Here is a 25,518-nt window from a genome sequence, read left to right on the forward strand (position 1 = left end):
TTTACTTTTATTTTTTAGAAACATAATAATCGAAAGCATAATTTAAATTTGGGAGAATATGTCGTACGACATAGCCCGTGAACAGTCATACCCGACACCTGTGGCCAATTCGACACTACTTCCCCTTATGTTGATGTCTCTAGCATCACAACAGAATGCTCCGACTCGAACTCAGACACCATCGACTATTGATTCAGAATATGATTATATCGTAGGTTAGTTTTATCTCTTTATTTTAAATGAAAAAGTTGTTGCTGTTTCTAAGCCACGTGCCAAATACCAGCATGACACCAAGTGAACTTAAGGCAGAGGTTCTTGTTATTCAGTGGCGCCATCTATGGCCATGAATACGTCTTAGGATACACACACGTCACAGAACGTTTTAACAGGCGGATCTATTCATATATCCATACATCGTAATTTTGACCTGCACCCGAGAACGATTAATCTGCAATTCAGTACCAAAGAGTTATTGATTTTTTATGGGATCTAGGAGAACTTTGTAACCCCGACAAATTTAACTTACACCAGTCACCATTTTGTCTTTGACAAGCGGGGAATGAACTCACGACTTGGTCCTTACTCCCTACCAGCTAGGCTATCCCGGCCATCTCTTACTTTTTATTTTATTTAATAACCGTCGTTGAACAGACGACCCAATTTTAGGTTTACGACTACTAATGTTCAACTCTGTATCCTNTTTAACTTACACCAGTCACCATTTTGTCTTTGACAAGCGGGGAATGAACTCACGACTTGGTCCTTACTCCCTACCAGCTAGGCTATCCCGGCCATCTCTTACTTTTTATTTTATTTAATAACCGTCGTTGAACAGACGACCCAACTTTGGGTTTACGACTACTAATGTTCGACTCCGTATCCTTGTAGTTTTGAGCCCAATACAGAAGATAAGGGAATTCCTGGATCAAGCAGTGGGAGAAATTTGCCTTCGTGGAGGACTTTTTGATGGAACTAACCCGCATTTGCGCTACATTCAGAGGAAGACCACGAGAACCTCCCACGGTTAGCCTGACGGCAAAGGAACTCAAACCCATGATCCATCTACCACTGAGGACATTTCTTGTCATCACTGTGGTCGATGCAAGCCGGATGCGGATTCGTATCGACCATCTTTGGGATTCGAACCCGGTTCATCTCATTGGAAGGCGAACGCTCTATCCCCTGAGTCATCACGTATCCCCTCTCTTTATTTGAACTATTACGCATCTTAAATACTGCTTAACTTTTTCTTCTTCTCTATGATAGCTCAAGGAATGGATTGCTAACCTTTCCAAAAAATCACCTTCTTCATGGAATTTAAATTTGTGACCTCGAATCCCAGTGATATGTTATTTGTCGGCAGTATAATAGCTATGAAATATTATTATTAATAATAAATATAAGGCTTATAAAGCTACTCAAATATTTTCGATTTTGTTTCGTTATACTATTTCATAAAATTGTAAAACGAAGGTATGTATTAATAATAATATATAGCATTATAAGTAATAATAATATAGAAGAAAATATATATTAAGAAAATTCCGTGGGCTGCTATTTTTTTCGCTTTGAGAGATAAATAAGAGAATTCTCTTTTAAATAATAAAAGAGAAATCAAATTGGTGTAGATTTTTTTGTTCTGCATCTTCATATAAGAATAGTGGAATAAATTTTATTTGAATAATTCAGTTCTGATCTGTTGGCCGAGATAGCCTGGTTGACAGGGCGCTGGACTCACGTTCGTGAGAACGGGAGTCCGAATCAGGCCGGTGGACGTTAAATCCGTCGGGTCACAAAGTCCTCTTTGTTCCCATAACAAACTATGCCTCTGGGAGTACTGAATTGGAGATTGGTCGCTCTCTGGTTCAGGTCCAAATTACAATCTATGGATGAATAAATGGATGTATGAATGGGTTCACCTTATAAACGGGTTTGACGTATGGGTAGAGTGAAGTCGAATACTTGGCCATAGATGGCGCTATTGGAAAACAAGAACAATCACAACTCCTCTACTTTAATGGCTGACGACAACAACAACAGTTTAGTTCGGTTAATATTTTGAAAGTAGCAAAACAATAAATATTTTTTAACTGTTTTCATTCAGTGGGATCTGGTTCAGCTGGTTCGACTCTAGCGAGCAGATTATCAGAAGTATCCTGCGTGACGGTTTTACTTCTGGAAGCTGGAAGAGGAGCTCCACTTTTGAATGATGTTCCGGTTTTTGGCAACTTGTTTTGGAATTCAGATCTCGATTGGAAGTATAAAACTACTCCCCAAAAACACACTGCCCGACTCCAGAAAAAAAGAGTATGTTTCAATACTTTTGCTGAACAAATTTTACTGATAATTTAATAGATAAATTATTTAATAAAAACCATTGAGTTCCTCAATTGTTTTAACTCAATTAAGTGATTTTATGCAGGAGACTCATGTATATGATTTTAGTGTGCCATAGGAATTTTTAAGGATTCATATTCATTTTCTACGTGAAAAGTAAAGTAGTTGCAATCTGGGAAATATGGTTCCAAACGTTTGGTCAGGAGAGCGATCTAAAGTTTGGACCCCTTAATGTTAATTTTACTTTTTACGTATTTGGCCATAGCTCGAGAACTTTCCGTCGATTTGAAAAATTTTTTTTGCACACAATTATAAAATTCGTTTATTCAAAAATAATTCCATGCAAAATGTAACTTCTAGTAAATATTTATTATTATTATTATTATTTTACTTAGAAATGGTTGGAAAACGCTTCAATTGTAAAGTGTAAAATTTTTTACATAATTTCAACGACTGTAATTTTACATGACAAAATACAAAATTTGGGGAAAATCGATCGGATAGTTCCTGAGAAATTAAATTTTAAAAATATGAATTCTTTAATCCTATTATCCTTAAAATTCTATTTAGGATTTCAAAGTTAAGAAGTGAGGGTTAAGCTTAGTATAAGCATTGAATGCAACTTTTAAAAATATTTTAAGTTTGTAGTATCATCATGAGTTTCTTGAAATAATTATAAGCTTCTAAACATTTCAGACACTCTATATAAGCATATTGGCAGCATTATCTTAAATAAAAAAATGTAAATAGCTCGTTAAAGAAACGCATTCTCTTAACTTCTCTTGGGTGCCCATCGATCTAAAGCTGTTGGGGCTTCAAACCGTCATTATGAATCTAACCCTATCCCAATGAAAGCTTAGTGTTTTTAACTTTTAGCCATCGTGGCTTATAACCTTACTGAATTTAATTTCTAATAAACTATTGAAAGGTTAATGAATTTGATTTTTAAAGAGACAATAGTTTCAGATTCACGCTTGATGTTAACACATTGCATGCGGGGAACTTTTCCAAGAAATATATTACAGCTGTTATAGATAAAAATTTTAAAAAAGTGGTAAGCAAGATTTCATGAAAGTTGGAGTAAACTTGTCGCTACTGATACAATTTCAATTTAAGATAAAATTTACGTCGAAAGATTGTAGTACTGATTACATATAGTATATGGTAAGGCGTAATTACCACTACGAGTATTAAATATCAATTCATTAGTTTATAAGATATGCTAACTCGATTCAATTTCGGGGTATCATTTGATAGATGAAAGTTTACAGAAGAAGTAGAAGGCTCTTTTCCCACATACATAACCTGCGGACGTAATATGAACAAGCTTACAACGAAAAGAGAGTCCACTTCGATAGATGGTCAACATTGAACAGTTGTCATGCTTTTTATGACTGCATCCTCCTCCTCCTCACACTGTTGCTTCTCAGTCTATGACACACAACGGTGAACTTAATAAAGCTCTCACTGCCAGTGTTCTTAAAATCCGTTGAACGTAATACAGCTCTCTGCGTCTTTCGCAACTAGTGGTATCTGCTCATTGAATCTTATCCCTAATGAAAATCTGGTGGGGAAGTATTGTGGCGTAACTACCACTACGGATTTTAAACATCAGTTCATTAGTATGAAAGACATGTTAACTCGATTCAAAGCTTTTGATAGATAATGGTTAGCATTGAGGATAACACTATCTCGACAACTGAATCTGTTGTGTATATGGTAATTTTTCAAAAACGTATTTTTTAGCTACGCGTTTGCAATGTGTTAAGATACTAATAGAATTATAATGTTGACCATTTCCTTCATAGAAAGTCGATTGGCCTAGTGGAAAAGGCTTTGGAGGAACAAGTTTGTTACATAATAATCTATATGTGAGAGGAAGTCATAAGAACTACGATGATTGGGCAGAACAAGGAGCAACAGGCTGGAGCTATAAAGATGTTTTGCCTTATTTTATAAAGCTCGAAGACAACAGAAGTCCTCAATATCTCGACGAAGGTTGGGTATCGAGCAACACGTTCATTTTTATTGCGTTAATGATCTCTCTCTTAATAAAAGTTGCAATATTGAAATATTTTTAGGTTACCATGGCAAAGGAGGTCCAGTTACAGTTGAAGAACCAAATTACGACTCCAAATTAAAGCACGGACTTATTGATGCAGTTGATGAATTAGGGTATGAGTTTGTGGATCCTAATGGTGCTAAACTAACAGGTCATTAATAATAGCCCTTTTTTAAAACAAAACTTGTTTTTTATTTCACAGAAAATTAAAAAAAAATTATTGCTTATGCATTTCAAGTAAAAAATCTTACAGAAAAATACAGAAAAATACAGTTACAGAAAAAATCTTACCAAGCCATAAAATTAAAAAAAAAAAAATTCTAACAAATAAGGATTTTGGGTTTACTATTATTAATTCAGGCTATCACTATAGTAGCTCCAATTTTTGTCCTTACTCAACCAATAAACACCATTGGTTTCTGAAAAAAGTTTTGTTTACTGTAAAAAAAATGCTACGACTATAATAAAAAAGATAGCTTATTGAAGTTCTGTTAAAAGAAAACTCAAACTAAGCAAAGGAATTTACTAATCCTTCAAAGTAGTATTGCTTATTAGTAATACTAGGTGATTAAGGATTAAAAGTATTTTTGATTTCGATACTTATTCTCTTAACCCCATTACTCGCTGGCATTGCGTTTGCTTAGCACTTTGCTGTGATGCAAAAGTACATTTTTGAAAATAAAAGCGATAGCAAATTGCTACCAATAATAAGCCTAAGCTATGCTGATAATTTCAAATGTGACTTCTTCTTTAATGTAAGAAAATATTATAAATGAATAATTTCAGATTAAAATATATCTATGCACATTTTCAATATATTTTTGCTACAACGTATACCTTTGTTTTAGCGTAATAAATTTGTAAGAATGAAATAATTTTATCGTCGGTTTTTATCTTTTCAAAAAAATTACACAAGAGAGAATAAATGTTCGGTCGTTTAATGGTACGCTACTGCGATGTTAATATTTAAACAAATTAATTTTAAAATCTAAAAATCCAATTTTATTCATAATTAAAAGATTATTATTTCATTTTTTAAGGCAATTTATAGACACCTTTAAACTAATATATGCAAATAGATTATTATTTGCATATATTAATTTAAAGGTGTTTATATATTGTCTTTATCGATTTTTAAAACAGTGATGGCAATAATTAAATTTAAAATGCTTAATTTAAGAAAAAGCATCTTTGTTTTATTAAAAGTTTTATATACTTTGAATATATAAGACTCAATGCTGGTAAATTTTCGTAGGTTTCTATGCACCGCAAGCAACTCTACGTGATGGTCAAAGGTGTAGTACAGCCAAAGCATATTTGGTACCAGCGGAAAACCGAAGCAACTTACATCTGCTTCCTTATGCTTTTGTACATAAAGTAATGTATAATTTTTAATCTATGTATTGGAGTATAGTATACAAAAGCATTAAACTCTAATTTTAAAAATGGTATTATTTAAAAATTAATGAAACGTAATTTAGGCCAAAACTAACTGTCGCTACTGCTCACAAGGTGGCTCATAAGTGTAGTGTTTTCCATTGTTTTAAAATGCGGATTGTATTTTTTCAATAGTTTAAAGATAAAATCAGTTGTTTGAGTTGCAGCTCTATTTAATCAAAAACGAGTTTCCATGAAAGTTTATTGTAATAGTATTTTTATACGTTATGTGTGTGATGAGCTCAAAGATAAACGTTTATGACATGTGATGCCTACCTTACCGAATCGGTAATTTTAAAGTTATCCGAAACCACGTGTGTGTATATTGAAGGTTATACTTTTTAAATGTATTTCTATAAACAGTAATTGAAGTGAAAAAAATTAAGTTATGTACTAAAGTACAAAATTAATGGAAGTAATTACCTAATTCAATTACATTAGGGAGCAATTTGTTTTCTGTTGCGTGAAATTTTTTAACGGATTTTTGATATTTCTACGCTGTTGGTATCAAATGTGCAATCGTTTTATCTCTCTTAGCTATCGTTTTTTTAATGACGTTTTTGTCTATATTTTATCAAAATGTATAAGTTTAAAAACGTTATAGATAACATAGATCTAGATCCAAATCTAATTGGTCGCATAAATGTTACGACAAGTATTTTGTCAGAATTAATATTGCATAAGAACCTATGCCCGAACATACGCTACTTATCATACGCCACGTTATCGTACGACACTAGGGGGCTTCCCCTATTAAAAACTGCTTCTCCGTATGCCCCTGAACAGGCCATAATAAAGAAATGCCTCTAGTCGCGTACGATGACTATTTCGAGTATGGTTTTATATGGAATTTTAATTTTAATCATGTGCCCTGACTCCACTAGAAGTTTGTCGCAACTTTATAACGTATAAAATTTTTTAAACACGTTCATTTGGACAAAAAATGCCATTTTTAAAAATATTTGTAGCTTTAGGATTAAAACTAATTTCAGGTTTGAAATCCTCATACCCGAATTAGGCAAGATCAAGCATATGCGTAAATAATAATAAAAAATAAAAAAAACATTTTTTCCCCTGTGATTCCCCATTCCATTTATCGTGACATTTATCGTGATCATAGTTAATCTTTATTTTGGTAAGTTGGACTTCTATTTTTTTTTTGCTTAATCTAGTAACATAAAGCCACCGGGAATTACGACAGGGAATAATGTTAAATAATTAGAATTATTTGCTTGTGTCGGTATACGTTTTTCAAGCTCTGAAATATTGATTAGTACTTATTAATTGCTTATTTACTTTTTTCTTTTTTGACCCATGTGAAGAACTATTCAGCTAATGTTTAATTTAATTCGAATTCCATTTTATTCAATTTCGTACTAAACATTAGGATTCGAGATTCCTTTTACATGTTCAAATAAAAAGTGTAAATCAGTGCGTGTCAAAAGTTGTATCCTTAAAGTATAAAACACGTGCAATTTTTGAACTATTCGCTCAATGGACTCTGAATTGATTAGTTACAATGCCTCACTTGTTTAGATAGCAGTTTTTAGTTTTTTTGTTTAGCATATATTTAGATAGCATATATTTGGTTATTTTGATAGTAGTTTAGCTTTTTTTAAATAGGTACAAATTCAAAATTGTATTTTTTGTACTTAAAACCCCTATACCTCCTATTTTTCCACAATAGGCATTCCATATTTCCGTTAAAATTTCTTTAATCTCTTAAAATAATCTTTTTTAAGTCATTCTTAATCGAATTGCAATTAAATTAAATCAATTATTTAATTTTTATTACAGTTTATAAAAAGCTAATATTTTATTCTTTTCTTATCGATCAATATAATGGCTAACTTTTTATTTCAATATTAATGTAAGACTAATTAATTCACTGTTGTGACTAATCGAAAGCAAAAATTTATTTATAACTCTTTATTCCTTATGTAACAAGCTCCTCTTCCCCCCCACTACAGCGCCTCTGGCGGTGAACTAAGACAGTCTGCCAGGAACCGCCGTTAAGCACGGACGTTTAATTCGAGTCCAAAACCCCCTCTTCCAAATTCTTGTATTTTTTTATCCTTGTTTTATTTTTATGTGTTTTGTCCTTTTCAATAAATATTTAGAGTTAGATAATTTCTAGTCTTTCATTATTTATGTGAATTGGTAGAAATACAAATAAACCAAGACTTCCCCTACACTTACCAAAACTATGTCTCAGTTACATTGTTATACGAATTCTCACAGTCTTGTCGGCGATTCGAGATCGCCAAATTATTTCAAATCGAATATTGATTATGCTTTATTTTTGGCGATATTATCTTTCGATAAATCACCAATCTTCGATCTCTTCCCATGCTCCTAACTGTCCGTTGGGAACAATTCATTCACTTTCAATTTTCAATTTTTGGTGACTGCGGGTGCCCTTTTAGGCCTCTCTCCCAGTCCCAACTGTTGAATATAAAATGCTAAATAAAATTCTCGATGTAAGAGAATGTTTTATCTTGATCTCTTTAAGAGATTTCTGTTCCTTATTATTTTTATATTTTTAAACTGTGGCCATTTTCAATAATTAATAAATTTTTTTTAAGCGATTTTATTTATTTCTCTGAGACAATTATCATTTTATTGCATCCAAATTAAGATGCATCTGTAACGGCCGAAAAGTCAATAATGCTACCTGTACAAAGCCACTAATTAATTTAAAACGATCACCGCCGTTACACTCCTAAACTCTTAGTCCAATTGAGTCGGATTTGGTATCATTCAAATTGAAGTGAAAAAATACATCGAAAACTACCACTCAATTGTCAATTTAGAAGAAATTGAACGTTCCCCCTTCCCAAATTGGGACTACCCCCTTCTGTTTTGGGAGATGCTAATCCGTTGAAGATAAAAGTATTCTTTTTTTTAGAAAGTACGCTTTTGAATCTGATTTCGTAACATAAAAAATCGTCTGCTCTAATTAGTGAGCACGATTGAAATCACCCTGTTTGAACCATGAAGATTGAGTCCTAGAACGTGAAGATCCGATCATTAAATCAAAAGTTATTCAAGGTTGACCGGGGTTTTTGGGAGCACTGTGCACTAAATACAGGGTTATTCATAATTCCTTCCGGGGTTTCGAAGCAAAAAAACGAAGACGAATATGGCGAAAAAGAACATATGAAATTATTCTGAAAGTATTCGAGTTTTAATTTAAGCAGTTGCCGGTAGATGGCAGTAACATGTAACACTGAAGACAGTTGTAGTAAAGAAAAATGGCGTTTACAGGCTGAGGGAATTATGAGTAACCCTGTACAATCTCAAAAAATAAACAAGTAAAAATTTTAAAGGTATATTTTATTTCTAATTTCTTCCAAACGTACTTTATGAAGCATAATGATGGAGAGAATAGAGCAGTTAATTTCATGGAATAAAGGTTTTGCAGAAAATGGTAAGAAAATAAAAATTAAGATACCTTTCATGTTCTCATTTTAGGTTATAATAGAAGGTAACAGAGCAGTTGGAGTATTATTTGATGTCAATGGTACAATTTATGAAGTCAAAGCCAAAAGAGAAGTCATCTTATCAGCCGGTACTGTCAATACAGCTCAGTTGTTAATGTTATCAGGAATCGGACCAAAGGTTGAACTTAAAAAACACAATGTTAGTAACACTTTTAACTATGAATTCATGTACCTGATGACGGAAAGATAGGTTCATTTCTTTTCTTTCCTTCGGTATCTACTGTATTATACAAGAGGTGTTTTGTAATTACTGCCTTTGATGTATATTTTCAGAATACTTGTCAAAATTGAATGCAAAAAATCTGTGGAACTTTTTACGAAAAATGCAAGATTTAAAACATTGAAATCTATTTGATTGCCTAAGAAAATTGAGAGGAGGAGAAAAGTAATTATTAGAAATGTCTTAAAAGTTCATACGGCAATCAAACTGGTTATTGTATTTTTAATTTCAACCTCCGAACTAGTTATTCATCAGATTTTGAATACTGTCATTCATTTTGTCACGTATTTTTCGCTCTACTTACTTTTATATTTTTTTTCCTTCCGCTAACATGCACACTTTTTTACTTTCATTTTGTTACGGATTGTAAAAATACACATCAAAGGCAGTCATTACGCAATACCATGTGTTCACCTACGGCATCATAATATCTGAAACGTTGATGAAAAGCAAATTAAGAAACTTTTAAGTAGCTAGAAATTTTGTATGGTAAGAAAGTTTCAACGAATACACTGTTAGAAGATTTGGAGATTTTTTGAACCATAATATCGTTTAAATTTGCTGCAACCTTAATATGATTCTAAGCTTGACCATGTTATCGCATTCTCTAACTCTATTATTACACTTGATTATGGTTCAATTTGAATGGAAACATCCTTCAATTTAACACCTTATTAGGATTGCAGCGAATTCGCAGCATATCAAGCGGTTCAAAGTACCTAAATTAGGTTTGAACGGTGAACTGATTTTTCTGAGAGTGTATGATAACTTTAATAATGCGCATCATATGTATGAATGTCACAATAATTACAATATGATACATTCAATGTGCATAATGTGTATGATAGTTACAATGTGTTGATATTTGTGATAGTTTCATTGAGTAGAATTTCTGTTATAGTTTCAATGTGTAGAATTTGTATGATAGTTTCGATGTGTACTACAGTTTTAACGAGTAGGATGTGTGAAATAGTTTCTATGTGTTGAATGTATACTATAGTTTCAATTTGGTTGAATTAATATGACAATTTCAATATACAAAATGTGTAGAATATATATGATACATGTGTACTATAGTTTCAACGTGTATAATGAGTTGGACAGTTTCAAAGTGCATGATAGTTTCAATATGGGGGTTATGTATATTAGCTTCGATTTTAGGGATTAACATGATAGCTTCAACGTTTATTATGGTTTCATAGTGTATGATGTGTATAGCTTCAACGTGTACCTATGGTTTCAAAGTATATGATGCGTATATCCTTAATGTGCTTAATAGTTTCAATATGTATGATAGATTCAATGTGTAGAAATAACATGATAGATTGAACGTATATAATGGTTTCAAAGTGTATCATGTGTATGATAGCTTGCCTCGAAGTGCATGATAGTTTCAATACGTAGGATATGTATGATAGCTTCAATGTGTGGATTTACATGATAGCTTCAGCTTGTACTGTGCCCTCTAAGTGTATGATGTGTAAAGCTTCAACGAGTACTATGGTTTCAAAGTGTATGATGCTTATAGCTTCAACGTGTACTATGGTGACAAAGTGTATTATGCTTATAGCTTCAACGTGCATTATGATTTCAAAATGTATGATGCGTATAGCTTCAACGTGTACCAATGATTTCGAAGTGTAAGATGTGTATGATAGCCTCAATTCGTAGGAGAGTTTAAATGTATACGATGTGTATCATAACTTCAATGCGTGGTATATTTATTATAGCTACTATGTTTATTGTAGTGTAAATGTGTTGGTCATAAATGATATCACATAGTCACAGAAAAAATAAAAAATATATGTTTCGTTTCAGATTACTGTTGTAAGTGACTTACCCGTGGGAAGGAACTTTCAGGACCATTGTGCTACAATCAGTAATTTTGAATTGAATTCAGAATCCCAAACTGTTGCAGAAAAGTTGACGAATGAAACAAATATTAGAGATTATATTGACTATCGCACAGGTAATGTTTTAATACACATTTTTAATGAAATGTTGAGATTGTTCTAGATCTTATCAGAATGCATGTAAAGAAACTTTATCATGCGAAACGCTGCTCCCTGCAAACCTGCTTCTAATAAGAAGGAAAAAAACTGTAATACAGATCGCATATAATGTAAATGTTTAAAGCTATACTATCTGAATATCACGTACATAATAAAAAAAATTGGTTTATATCATTTTTCTTAAAGAAATATAATAAAATTTTCTTTATTTTTGTAATAGAGGTACGTTTCTTATTCTGCAAAGGTGTTAAAACAAAATACGTATTTAGCTGTAATATTATTATCTTTTGACACTTCTTTTGTTTTAAATAGCTCACATTACTTTGGTTTAAAAATATTTAAATCAATTAGAAATTTATACAAAAATCGCTTTCCGATAAAGTTTATATAAATTATTAGTTTTCATTGTAATGTAGAACTTCCTATATCTCTTTTCTTCAAATAATAATTGAAATCTTCAAAGAATGGTAGAGTGTCAGTAAAATCAGTCTTTATTCATCAATTATTCATTAATTATAAACGGATTAAAATATATTTCATGGATAACGGAGCTTACTTTAGTAATATACAAGGTGATTATGAAATAATTTAATAAAGGAAAGCTCCCCTTAAGAACATACCCTTTATAATAACAGAATAATATTTTGTATAAGTGCTTTGTGTACAAAATATTTTGCATTATGATATTATAAAACATGCGCTAAGAATAATGTTAGAACAAATATCCAGCTCTCACGGTTGTAGATACAGGGACAGAATTTCGAAGCTTTTAATAAGAAACTCTAAAAATTTCTCAGAGAAACATGCTTCTCACATTAAAAAACTAATAAATACATTAGCATAATATTTTGTACATGAATTGGTTCAACGCTGAGAAAGCAAGATGTTGCATACAAATCACTGTGATTTTCTCAACTTTCCCATTATTGCCAGAGTTGAATCTCGGATAAATTTTAAATATAAAAAGTAGTCTTTTCTTCATCTCTGCTTAGTACCGCTGTTTTTCGTGATAAAAAATATTGTTTCCATGCACTTTAAGATTTTAAAGTGTCCAAGTAAGATCTCCCGAATCGCTGCTTGGGAAACACGGTCCTATTGAACCATGTTTACCGGGTTGCGGCTACTACCTCTATTTTGGGGGACATAAATCCGAATATCGTCGGCACTAATTAATTAGCATGCTTGTGGTCATCCTTTTGAGCCATTAAGAAGAACGTGAAGATCCGATCATTAGATCAAAAGTTATTCAGGGTGATTAGAGCATCCTTTAACAAAATCGGAGGTCCTTGATTCGCTTCCTGTCATCAGCCAACATATATTCTTCTCGCGCATTTCTCCTTTCCCATGCGTTTTGCTCAAAATTGAGCGAATGTTGATTTCAAATTTCGAAACAAAATGTCTTCAAATTCGACTATTATTTGTTTCGGAGCTATTTTGACTCATTTTTACGCAATTTTGCGAAATATTTTGCGTAAGTGTATGTACAAATACATTTGAATTTACCGTCGCTGGTTGAAATTTTAAACTAGGATAAAAATTTTATAAAGAGAACGAAATTCGATTCGCTATTCCAGAGCTTCAGGTGATTCAAGAATTTTACCTAACTTTAAACAGGTTGCTATTTTTACTACACCTAACTCTTGATGAAGAGCCCTGTTGTTTAAACGAAAACAAACATTATAATGCGAAGACTTTGCTTCATGTGTGCACATAAATTATATTCTAATATCTAAAATATATTAGAATTTATACAGGGCAGTGAAATATATTTCATTAAGAATTAGAACAAACGCAAATTGTTATTTTTTATGTTAATATATATGAAAGAGTAACATTTCAAATAACATATTAGAAAAAAACTCAAAAAATAAAACGCTATACCCCGATATATTCAATAATATTATCATCAATTAATGCGTATCAGTATGTTAATATAAAAACTTCCCATATGGTGTCATGGTATGTTTTGTACAAATATGATTCCGATAATCTAAGAAACTTTTTTAGTAACCATTAGACTGTTTTTTATATTTAAAAAATGACAAAATATATTTTTGCTTGTTATTAAAACGTCACATACATATTAAAGATTCACCGGTGCCCCATCTGATACTAAAGGTTTAACCACATATTTCTGTGATAATCTCTTTGTACGTTTTATTAAATATTTAAATACTTATTACGAAAATTAAATAAAGCTCCAGAGTATAAAAATCACAATTAAAAATCATTAAAATTTTAATTTTTCTACAAGTGGCCCAATAAAAGAGACACTTCATTTCTCTCTTTTATTTGAGTTTTTTGAATATTTTATGGTCTAAAATTAAATAATGATTGTTTTTCTTTCTTTTTAAAGGTCCTCTTGCTAGTCTGGAATTTACATCAACTGTAGCATTTTTAAAAGGATTAAAAAAAAAGGCCAAAAGTGGATGATCCCAACTATGAGCTTTATTTCTTGGAATCCCTCGATCAAGTAGGAGCGTCTCTAATAGATTCTGTAAGTTTTGTTTACATTTTCAAGCTTTTTAAAGATATTTATATAAAAAGTAGATAAAAAAATGTGTTTAGAAAAGTATGTGAAGAAAATTGTATAAATTTCAGAAGAAATTTAAAGGATAAATCCATGAATACAGTTTTATTTTTCTATCATCGATAGATAGCCTATTCACCAATTGGTTACAATGCATTTATAATTTTTTTTGTCCTTGTACATCCGTTTTCGTATTTTTGTACTCACCTTTTATATTTATTTTCACACTCTTTGTAGGAAATAATAGCTATGTACAAGTATATTACCCGATTAAAAACTTCACACGCGTCAAAAATAATACAAAAATGAAACAACAGTCGACATGTTTAAAGCGCATCGAAAATAGGAGCCCATTTTCAAGATTTGACAGACGTGAATGTAACGAAACAAAAATTATTTGATAAAAATTAACATAAACTTTACCTTTTTTTTTCATTATTATTATATCTTTATTTATATTTAAATCATATGAAGTTTTTAATCAGGTAATATATTAGAGCTTCAGTTTCTTGTGATTATTTATATAACTAACTACGTATATTGTTTTCATTTTCTTTTTCAAATGTAGGCTTTCAAGCAAGTATATGGCCCATATAAAAATAAACCATTCTATACATGTGGTGTTCAACTCACTCAGCCTTGGAGCAGAGGGACTGTAACATTGAGTTCATCAGATCCTCATGAACCGCCAGTAATTGATCCTAATTATTATGGCAATAAAAAGGACTTGGCTGATATTGTTTCAGGTAAGTGCTATTAACAGAAAGAAAGTCGACAGTAAAAATATAGTTTCTTTGAGTTACAGATTGACCTGGATATAGCGGGGCATGCACCATATAGGGCGTTGGATCCATGTCCGAGAGGTTGTTAGTTCGACCCCCTCCGGCCACAGACACACCGTGTACAAAATGGTGGCTGGTGCATGCTACATCAGTCGGGGTCTCAAAGTTTTCCAAGTTCTCATAACAAATTAACCCTTTGTAACTCAACAACTGTGATTTAAGAAATATTTACGCGGATGTTAGAATACATCATATTAAGCGTGTAAAAAATAATGAAAAAATTAAGACCCTAAAATTAAAAATTTATTGATAAAAAGCATTTGTTGAACATCTCCAATATCGTGAAAAATAGCACAAAAATTCCAATATATTTCAAACTTCATGTGAAAAATTTTGAAATTGTTGTTTTTATGGTAACAAAGTCTCACACCACATTTTTCAATCCCTCCTTAGCCAAATATACAATCAAGGGGATTGTTGTAAAAAAATTGTTTATCCTGCAATTATGTCGTGGAACAATTCTTGCTAAACGCATTATAATATTGGTAGCTGCACCAAGACTTGGTTCCCCCGAGTTTGCAATATTTTCTTAACCTGAACTTGGTTTGATTTTATAGGTAAATCCAGCTCATTATAGAATTGAATTTTCATGTATGTTGCAGATATGTAACGTGGTGATACAAAGGGTTAATACCTCTGAGGGTACTGGATCGCAGATTGATAGTGCTCTAATTCATTTCAAAATTAGGATCGGCGGATAGATGGTGTGTAAATGTGTCCTTCCTGAAAAAACGGAATGTGACGTATGTTTGTTGTTTGTTGTCTTCAGGGATGTTTCCCAGACCGTTGCCAATAGCAAATAGTGCAGGTGACGTAAATAAAAGTACCGTATTGTAAACTATCTAAATCCTTTCTTAGGCCTTTTGAAGATTATTTACCATCTACATGATCTTATAAAATACATGTGGGAACTCAAACCCCATTATAATACATTTGCCTTGCTATTAAAATACAGGAAACACTTATTTCCGTTTGAGTTTGGTGCTGTCGTCTATGTTTCTATCGATTGTATAGAATCATCACATTTGTTTTTAAAAGTTTGAAAGCCTCGTGTGCGATCTGTTCTGCTATAATACCTGTTTTGATGTGACATTTGTACTGCTCAACGATTCTACGATTCTATTGTAAATGTAAATAATTTCGTAAATGTGAATGTGTTAATTTATAGCAAATGTAAATGTGCTTTTATTGTAAAATTTGGAAAAATATGAGTTAAAACTTTGGCAAATTAAAATATATTTCCCTAAATGCTATTGTTTAATTAATAAAACCTAAAAAACTGGGAGAAATTCAACAAAAAAAATGGCCCCCCGAAAGGATTAAAGTGATATGATTATCCCTTAATAGTTTCAGACCATAATTTAACATTTTGTGTTAGTTTACTGGTTGTAAATATTTTTCTATTAAGACTAAGTAGTTTGTTAAGTCATTTAAGTTGGGATTGGTAACAGTAGGAACGTGGCCCATTATAATTATGCAGCAATTGATAGTATCGTATTGGCAGCTGAAAAAAATATCATTCTAACCTGTGCCTACTGAAACACGATCCAGGGAAGGGAAAATAATTTTTCAATGAGGGTTAAATGATTCAGCTGTTTGGGGGAACGAACAACAAAGGAAGATGAAACCGAGATGCATAATCGAGGGAGAAGACGAAGAAAGTTTTTAGATGAGAAAATAATTGTTCTGGTGAAGCGTTGAGAATTAAAGCTGAGTAAGGTTTGTTGGCAGGACGAAACCATACAATTGTAATTTAAAATTGGTAAAGCAATTTTAAAAAAAGGCAACGTCAGTGCGGTACAATACTTTTATTTACGTTGCACTAGAAAAGCACAATGGGTTATTAGCGATGGTCTGGAGAACATACCTGAGGATGATCCGGAGACAACATACATCCGTCACATCCCGCTTTACAGGGAGGACACTTTCACACATCAGCCATCCATCAGCAGATCGTAATTTTTATCTGTACCAGAGCACGATCAATCTCCGATCTAGTACCCTCAGAGGTATTGATTTGTTTTGGGAACTTGGAGGTCTTTATGAGCCCGAAAGATTTAGTGTGCACCAGTCACCATTTGGAAGGTCTTCGGCAGGCAGGGATTGAACTCATGACCTTTCGGACATGAGTTCAATGCCTTACCAGTCAGATTAACCTGGCCCGACCCCTCGTCTGAATAAACAATTGAATATTTTTATATACTGGTATAAGTTTGGAATCACGTCCGTTTCATCAGTTGGGATAAAAAAAATTAATTCAATCAACTTTAGTTAAGTAAATGAAGGCTTATAAAAAGAAGATACTTTTGATAAATCTTAAGAACATAAAGCTAAAATAACTTATCTTCCATCAGTAGCTGATGCACAAGGTAATGTAACATGAAGAGGACAATAGGGTAGCATCTAAGATTAATGCTCTTTCAGAGATATCCGCAACTTGATGATGACCAAGAAGCTTGTAACGGCCTATAGGGACCATTCTTATTGCATGCAAATAATTCTAGCTTGTTCATATTGGTCTCATTTTAGACAATATTGACAATATATAGACAATGAAATCAGTTTTCGTTCACATCTCAAATTTCGCCTCCTCGAATTTTTCGCATGCGTGAAAGATGCTATTATTGTGTAACAGCGTTTTGAGGGCTGCTAGGTATGGAATCTTTTATCACTCTAGCAATTTATTGAATAAAGAAAGGATTTATAAAAATGCTCTACGTTGGATAATTTCAAATTAGATTTTGGATTGCCAATAATAGCTATATGTTTGAAGAAGTCGGATTATATTGTTGAAAAATGAAATCAAATATTAAATATGATAAAAAGCTATAACCTATTAACTTTAATCTGAAATGTTATTAAAAATGGAAGCATAGTTTTTATACGCGTTTAACGTCCATCTTCCGCATGAATAAAATTTTTTCATTACATGTAGGTAATATTTAAAAATGATAGAAATACAATAAAAACTACACGATGAGTGTATTTCGATGGATGTTCACGCTCCTAGTTTACATATAACCGAATATAACAAATTTACATATAACAGATACGCTTCTAGTTTTACATATAACCGAAAAAAGTTTGATTTTGAAAGAAAATCTATTAATTTACTTTAAATAAAACTATACTACAATCTATTTTTGGAATTATTTTTTGAAAAAAAATAAACTTTCTGGAATTGATGTTAAATGAAAAATTAAATAGGGTAAACTAACCAGTGAAGGCTTAAGCTTCGCTTGCCTTTTAAAAAATCATATTAATTTCAAAATTCGTAATTATAGTTAAATGACAGTGTCTACATATTTGCTACTAAATGCAAATTATGTAAAAAAATTTTTAGATAACTTACATAATATTGTTTTAAAGTTTTGGAGGTTCAAATAACAAGTAGTAAGAAGACCAAGTGAAGGAACAGCTCTTACCAGTGAAGGAACACAAAATTTCCCTGTAAAGGAACACTTAATTTTGGTTATTTTTAAATGCTCTTTATGAATTCATAAGTCATGCAAATATTTAAAAACAAGCCTATTCTTGAAATTATAACATACAAATACTTGGAAAATGTTAACTTTTTTTTGTAATCAGGAATTGAAAATTAAAGTATCAACATATTAACACATACTGTTCATTCACTGGGAAATCTATGCCCAGTAAACGAACATGCTTGTTCCCTCACTGGTTAGAAGTTTTTTTTTCGTATTTGTAACATACTTTTGATGCGGAACATCACTAAAGGTACAAGAAAATTAAAGTTTATCTTTTATTTTCATTAACTTAGAAAAAAATCCAGTAAAGAAGCACTTTTTCCTTTACTGGTTTTTCCTCGTTTGGAGATCCAGTGAATAAACACCCCCTTATCTTAGTACTTTATTATGCTATGATGCTTAAAAAAATAAAACGTAACTTCAATAACTATATTTTGAATTCTCTTTTTCACAGTGAGAAAAATAAAACTATTACATGCAATTAATTTCACTTCAAACATATAAATACAAACACTCGCCTTATAATGCATTTCCACGCGATATGGAAAGGTTTTGCTTCCTCACTAAACCTCCATAGCGCTTGGAAACGCAGTTTACCCTGATTTGCCCTTCTTCTGCCTCTGTGAATCTTCAGGTTCTGTTTTTTATTTCTCTCTCTCTCTCTCTCTCTCTCTCGGTTACTCAGGTTTTTCTAATTTTATTTCTCACCTTTATTTTTCCATTTTTCGTTGGCAATTTTATGTTTTTATTTTTTTTTCAATTTCAAATCACTTTTGTTTCTTCGCATTCACACCTGACAACTCTTGAAATTGATAATGGGTGATTTTTGAAGCATTTGAAACATGTCGACTATTATTTCCGTTTTGTATATTTTTTGAGCAAATGAAATTTTAAATCAGGTAATAAATCTTGGTTTGCTTTCTACTTGAGAAACATCTGAGTTGAAAAATTAATAGTGATAAAATTAATTAATCATTTGAAAGAGAATTAACAACATAATATATTCTCAAAATTATAATAAGTTGAAAAATTATTAAAAATATTATTTTTAAAAATTTTACAGCATTAACGCCTATGAAACTTAATTTAAGTACATCAAATCAAATTTTCATGTTTTATTCCTTTAGGATTAAAAGTATGTCATCGCTTCGGAACAAGTAAAGCAATGAAGAAATTAGGCTCTAAACCCTTCAATACCACCTATCCTGGCTGCGAAAGATACTCCAAAAATCAAAACAGGCTCTTCAAATGCATGGCTGAATCTTTCGTATTAACTCTAAGTCATCAAGTTGGCACAGCCAAAATGGGAGATCCCCGCGATCCATCAACTGTGGTAGATCCATATTTAAGGTAAATAACCCTCACTTTGGAATTCATTTTTATTTGGCTTAATTATCTACTTTCAGTTTAATTTTCTTAGATAATCTATGAGGATATATTTTTTTAAGTAAGAACTGTTTTTGTGATGGAGTAATAGAAACTTTATTTTTAAACGTAAATTGTATCAAAATCCAAAATAAGAACATTTATTCACTTTTCAACATGGCCACCATTAACATTGAAATATTTGTCAAGTTGTGGCACCAGCTTTTGGATTCCATCATCAAAGAACTCTGCCACCGTACCATTAAAGCAGTTAACAATAGTTTCATTCAATATGGGGTCATTTTACTTGCTTCAGAAAATTCTTTCAGTTTTGGAAATAGAACGACGTTTGATAGGGCTAAGTCAGGGCTGGGTGGAGGATGATCCAGTACTTAGCATTCATGTGAGTAGCAGATTGTTCTTCATCACTAGCATTTGTTCTTTCCTCATAAAAAAGCTTTCACCTTTTACGCACATTTCCATCATCCCTTCTCCTTCGATAATCTACCGGTGAAATTCAGACTTTTTTTTGCCTTTAGAAACTGAATAACTGAACATACTTCACCATCTCCGGGATTGCTGATTGAGATGGCGATAAACGAAGCAGTGTTAACCAACACCGACAGAGACTAGTCAAGAGTTTTCGATCTTCAGCAGACGTCGCTTAACAGTATGCGTAGGCACGACGCGTAGTCGATTCTTAGTTTAAAAATGACCCCCGTAAGAATTTTTTCTCTCTTTTCAGAAAAAAAAACTAAATTACATTTGTTTTTGTTTTAGTATCTATAAGATTCCAAGATCGTTAAGACACGGCTCCCAGCACATCACTGTAGTCAAGCATCACTGGCTGCTGTCAGTGTGCGGGTGGGTGATCACTTGGATCACTTTGCGTAGGAACCGAGGGTGTGCGGTATTGGTTCTCGTTAAACTGTTCTACCGTAAAGTGCTTGACTTCGCGTGCAGGTCGTTGGGCTGCCGAAACGGGGGTGCCATCCCCTGTTTTCAGAGGATCAAAATTGTGATGGCATGTCCTCGGATCATCCTTAGGGATGCTTTCCACACCGTCACCAATAGCCCATTGTACAGCTCTAGTGCGATGTAAATGAACTACAACAACAAAAACCATAAGATTCCAAAAAAAGAGGGAAAAAATAAAAGAGAAAATAAGAAAAGCATACATTTTAGAACAACAAAAGTTTCAGCTTTTTTTGCTGAGATCCTTTCTTTTCACACGATTTTTAACGGATTGATCGGAGCGAAGATATGTAAAGTTAACATTTTTCATAAAAAGTTACAAAATAAAAATTAAAGCAACTAGTAAGCATGCCTAAACCCTTGTTTATACAGTTATTACGGGAAAAATAAGCATGGCGTTTGCGAAAGACGAACAACCACATAATTATTCATATAAATCTCGAGTATAAAAATATTTACAATCTTTGTTTTCAGTACACGACTCATAGGACCAAGTCTAGTAGCAGAACCACTGTACTGATCAGCAACAACATCGAAAAATTCTAAACAATATCTGCAGATTGTGCTGTAAAATATTTGAATACAAATGTAACACTTTTGTGGTTAGTAAGTTTTAAAAATCAAGCATGTCTAATGTTACAAAATATTGTAAACATTTCTAAAAGAAAGTTTAGTTAATTGAAACTTAAGGGAGAAAGTTAAGTTAATTGAAACCAGAGGGAGATGAAAGATAAGTTATTATTATAGGGAAGATCAGTTTTTCTTAAGTTAACTTATTCACTACTGAAGTATAAAAGAATATAGTAAAAAAATATCCTACAGTTCTGAATTTCTATTTTACTATCATAAGTCACAGTAAGATAAACAAAATATAAATTATACTGTCAGGGAGATAATAATTTAAGATACAAATACCTGGACCTCAGGTTTTAATTAAATAATGAAATATTTCAAATGATAAATTGATAATAATTGATAAAAGTTTGAGCTAAGTACAATGCAATACTGCTGAGCTTCAAAACTATTTTAATTATGCAAATCCCGCAACATTAGTTATAGAAAATAATCTAACATTAATTATAAAAAATATTTAATTCTTTTGGGTTAATATTTCAAAATTATGGAAAAGAAACACAAAAGACCTTAATATATAGCAATTAAATAAAATACACTTAAAAATATTATCTATTGCTATGAGATTTCACTTGACTGCTACGCAGTCATAAATTTCGCCATACGCACACATATGCCAACCTGTATGTACTTGACTGCATTATTCTTAAGTATTAAGTAAGTATAAATTTAAAAGCTTCATACAAATCACAGAACTACTAAGTAAAAAGAAAAGTAATTATTTTTGGAATAACTAAATTATATAATATTTAAAATTATTTACGTTTTCTAGCTCATGGATTTAGCATCATTTTTCAAAAACCACTTCTGTTTAAGTGAAATTCTACCCAAATAAATTACATGTTCTGCATCGATTGGAATTCACAGAAAGCTTAAACGTTTACGAATGTTTCAGTGGGGTAAAAGTTTAAATTTTTTATAGCGTGTTTTCAGAAGCTAAGAAGCGAAGGACCACGTATGTGGACCAAGGTTATGAAGAGGTTACACTTAATTTTGTCGGCAATGTATTTGTTTATTTTTGACAGCGAGGGCGACAAAATGTGCGGCCCTCTATAGTTCGTCTAAAGTAAGAATTCCCCTAGCTATTCATCAGGACCCGTGGAGGTGACTATGGCAACGAAGTATAACTATTTCAAGTAGGGGTGTGGGATCACTGTTTAGGACAGATTTAGGCTCGGGTCCAAAAGGGAATCTTTTTTTCTCGGTCTATTGTGTTTGTCCTAGAGTGAAGAGAAACTACCCTCCCTGAAATGCGCTATTCTTGTTTCCATAGCAGCAGATAGCCTCAGATTTTGTGGCTGGGGGAGTTCTTAAAGTAAACAAACTATAGTTCTGCACCAAATATTGCAAGTTAGGCTCATAATCCATTCATCCTTCCCATATTTATTTAAATCAAAGTGATAATCTTTTCTCATATGAGCTTAGTAGTATTAAATACTATGTAACACTCTACCTTGTCTTTTATGATCAAATGTGAAACTTCGATAGTCTTGTTTATCAAGCTTTAATATTTCGAGGCTGGTTTAAGAAGATATGAGCACACCTGCAGCTTAGCCATATATCAAGAGTTCGAGCTCTTTGTCAGACTGTCTGCTCCTTCTATCAGATGGGAAGGCGGCAAAGCGTGTTAACACTCTATATAGCTATTTTTTGTATCTTTGTAAAACCTGATTGCTTTCGGTAAAATCAAAAGGCTAATTTTGAAGGTTGAAGGGGCAGATCCATTGTTTTTTTTAAAACATTTTTATTTATCTAAAAGTATTCAGGGAGTTTTTAAAATTACCGTGTCCGAGGCCTTTTCATCTCTTTGTTAAAGAAATTAGGACTCTGTAGTGCTTGTCACAGTAATATAATACTTCATTGGTTAAGACAGGCACTGCTATTTCTTACATCAATGCTGAGTGCTCATTTTCACCCAGACCTTACTTTTAGACTATAAGCACATTGTTAATACTTTGATCCCCGATCAATACTATCAGTTATACCTATAGATATTCCATTGCTGTTAACAAAGAGAACGGAGCCTTACATTTTTTTATTTTGCAATTTTGTCCCCCATTTAGTAATCTGTTGCTTTTTTTAAGACTTTCTTTTGATGGTGTGCGCATGCGTAACTTGTAATAACTTTTTTGATCACTGTGTTGTTAAATAATATGTTTGCCAGATACATGAATTATGAAACCGTTGTATCGGAAAATCTAACACTTCATCCTATATTTGAAGTTGTTTTTTGCTAGAGATGATGTTAAGTCTATTTCAAATTATAAGTATATTTATAATAATATTTCGTAATAGCTGAAGTTAATTTTTTTGATTTCATTCGTTTTCTATCTGAACTAAATTTATAATGCTTTCATAATTAGAATTTCTTGTAGTTAGAGATAAATCTTTCACAAAGTGAAAATTGTCTGGTATAAATATTTAAAAAGTTTTTAAAGACGACTTTCTCAATTATAAATATTGAAATGAATTTTCGCAATAAACTAAAGAATATTTTTTTAAATAAATTCCCATATTATTAAAATTAATTTTGCGCTTATGAATTAAAATAATTATGTAAAACTAGTAGTGAAGTAGTCTATTATTAAGCAGACTTTGCTTCACAACTAAAAATATTAAATCTATTCATTTACAAAATAAAGCTTATTTAACTTCATATTTTCCCATTCTTTTTTAACCTCAACATATTTACTAATTTAATTACTAAGCATATTAATTTTACTAGTTTACGTTACATTAATTATATGTGGAAGTTTTATATTCTATTTTTTATGAAATCTATATTTTTGTTGTAAATTCATTTCATATTAGACCAAAGTAAAAATATAAGGAGTGATCGAAAAGTATGGGTACTATCAAATTTATTGTTAAATATGCATCACACAAGATATAAAAAAAACATGGAAGATAATTTCAAAATATCCATACAATGATACCAAATTCAACTCTCATTAATTTCACCCCCCCTGAATATAATTTTAAAAGTCATAAATAGAAAACTGCACTTTATGTTGCAGATTTGGATTTTTCAGAAAAAATTATCCCTATTTTGTTTGCAGGATGTTGCGTTGCTCTAATCTCACTATGAAATGGACTGCAAATTGTTCAAAATGGAGATATCTCGAGAAGTACCTGTCAGATTAAATAAGTAAATTATTAAACAGGTTTCATACTGTTTAAAACAACTATCTACTGATACTAAACTCTACTCAATTCCAGGAATCACTCCAGCTTCAGAAAATGGGGTGGAAGTCGAGTTATGAGTCATTAGATAGATTTTCAAAATGTCAAATGCGACTGCTTTTATTTAAGCTTACATGTATTATAAGTAAATTAAATAGTCTGCACCCTGTTTTCATTTTACAATTAAAGCTCCATCTGTGAACCAAAGTAGGCAACAAGTNCTTCTTAAAAAAAAAAAAAAAAAAAGATTCCCATTTAAGATTTTGAAGTTGCTTAAAGTTTAAGATTCCTGTTTAAGATGTTGAAAGGGGGGAGTTTGTCACAAATGAATGCATCTTTAATGAATCTTGATTTTTTGACTTTTAATCTGATGAGTTTTTCTAAAAATATTTGACCATTTTGATACTTTTCTGACATACTGTTTAAAAATGATTATCTTTTAGAGTAAAGAATATAGAAGGACTTCGTGTGGTTGATGCTTCAATCATGCCCATTGTACCGTCAGGAAACACGAATATTCCAGCCATAATGGTTGCAGAAAAAGCAGCTGATCTCATTAAGCGAACCATCACCTGTCCATAGGCATCGTGGAATCGGAGATATTGGTAAAAAGGAGTCACATACTGACAAAGTAAAGAATGAGTTCACCTCTCTGTATTGGTCATTAATAAATCATAAAATGAATGTAATAGATATTCAAAGATAAGTTGTTAAAGTGTATTTATATTTATCTTGCATGCAAATGATTTGCTTCATAATAGAAAAAATGCATACCGTTGGAGAGGCTTTATCATGGAGCACATCCTTACATGTTCCAATCATAATTTCATTCGAGTCTTTGCACCCAACTGCTCTCAAACTCTAGTAGCTGCTGTGTCTGTACATTTTACTACAAATTCATCATCAGTTTTGAAGATATCTCTTGCTTCAC

At 31.9% G+C, this 25,518-nt stretch overlaps 1 pseudogene; it reads left to right on the forward strand.

Annotated features, from left to right (window-relative positions):
• On the forward strand, positions 1-25,288 carry LOC107439535 (glucose dehydrogenase [FAD, quinone]-like; annotated as a pseudogene).
• The last annotated feature ends 230 nt before the right edge of the window (positions 25,289-25,518 follow it).

This window comes from Parasteatoda tepidariorum, chromosome 4 (assembly GCF_043381705.1).
Source record: "Parasteatoda tepidariorum isolate YZ-2023 chromosome 4, CAS_Ptep_4.0, whole genome shotgun sequence".
In the NCBI taxonomy this organism is placed as follows: Eukaryota; Metazoa; Arthropoda; class Arachnida; order Araneae; family Theridiidae; genus Parasteatoda; species Parasteatoda tepidariorum.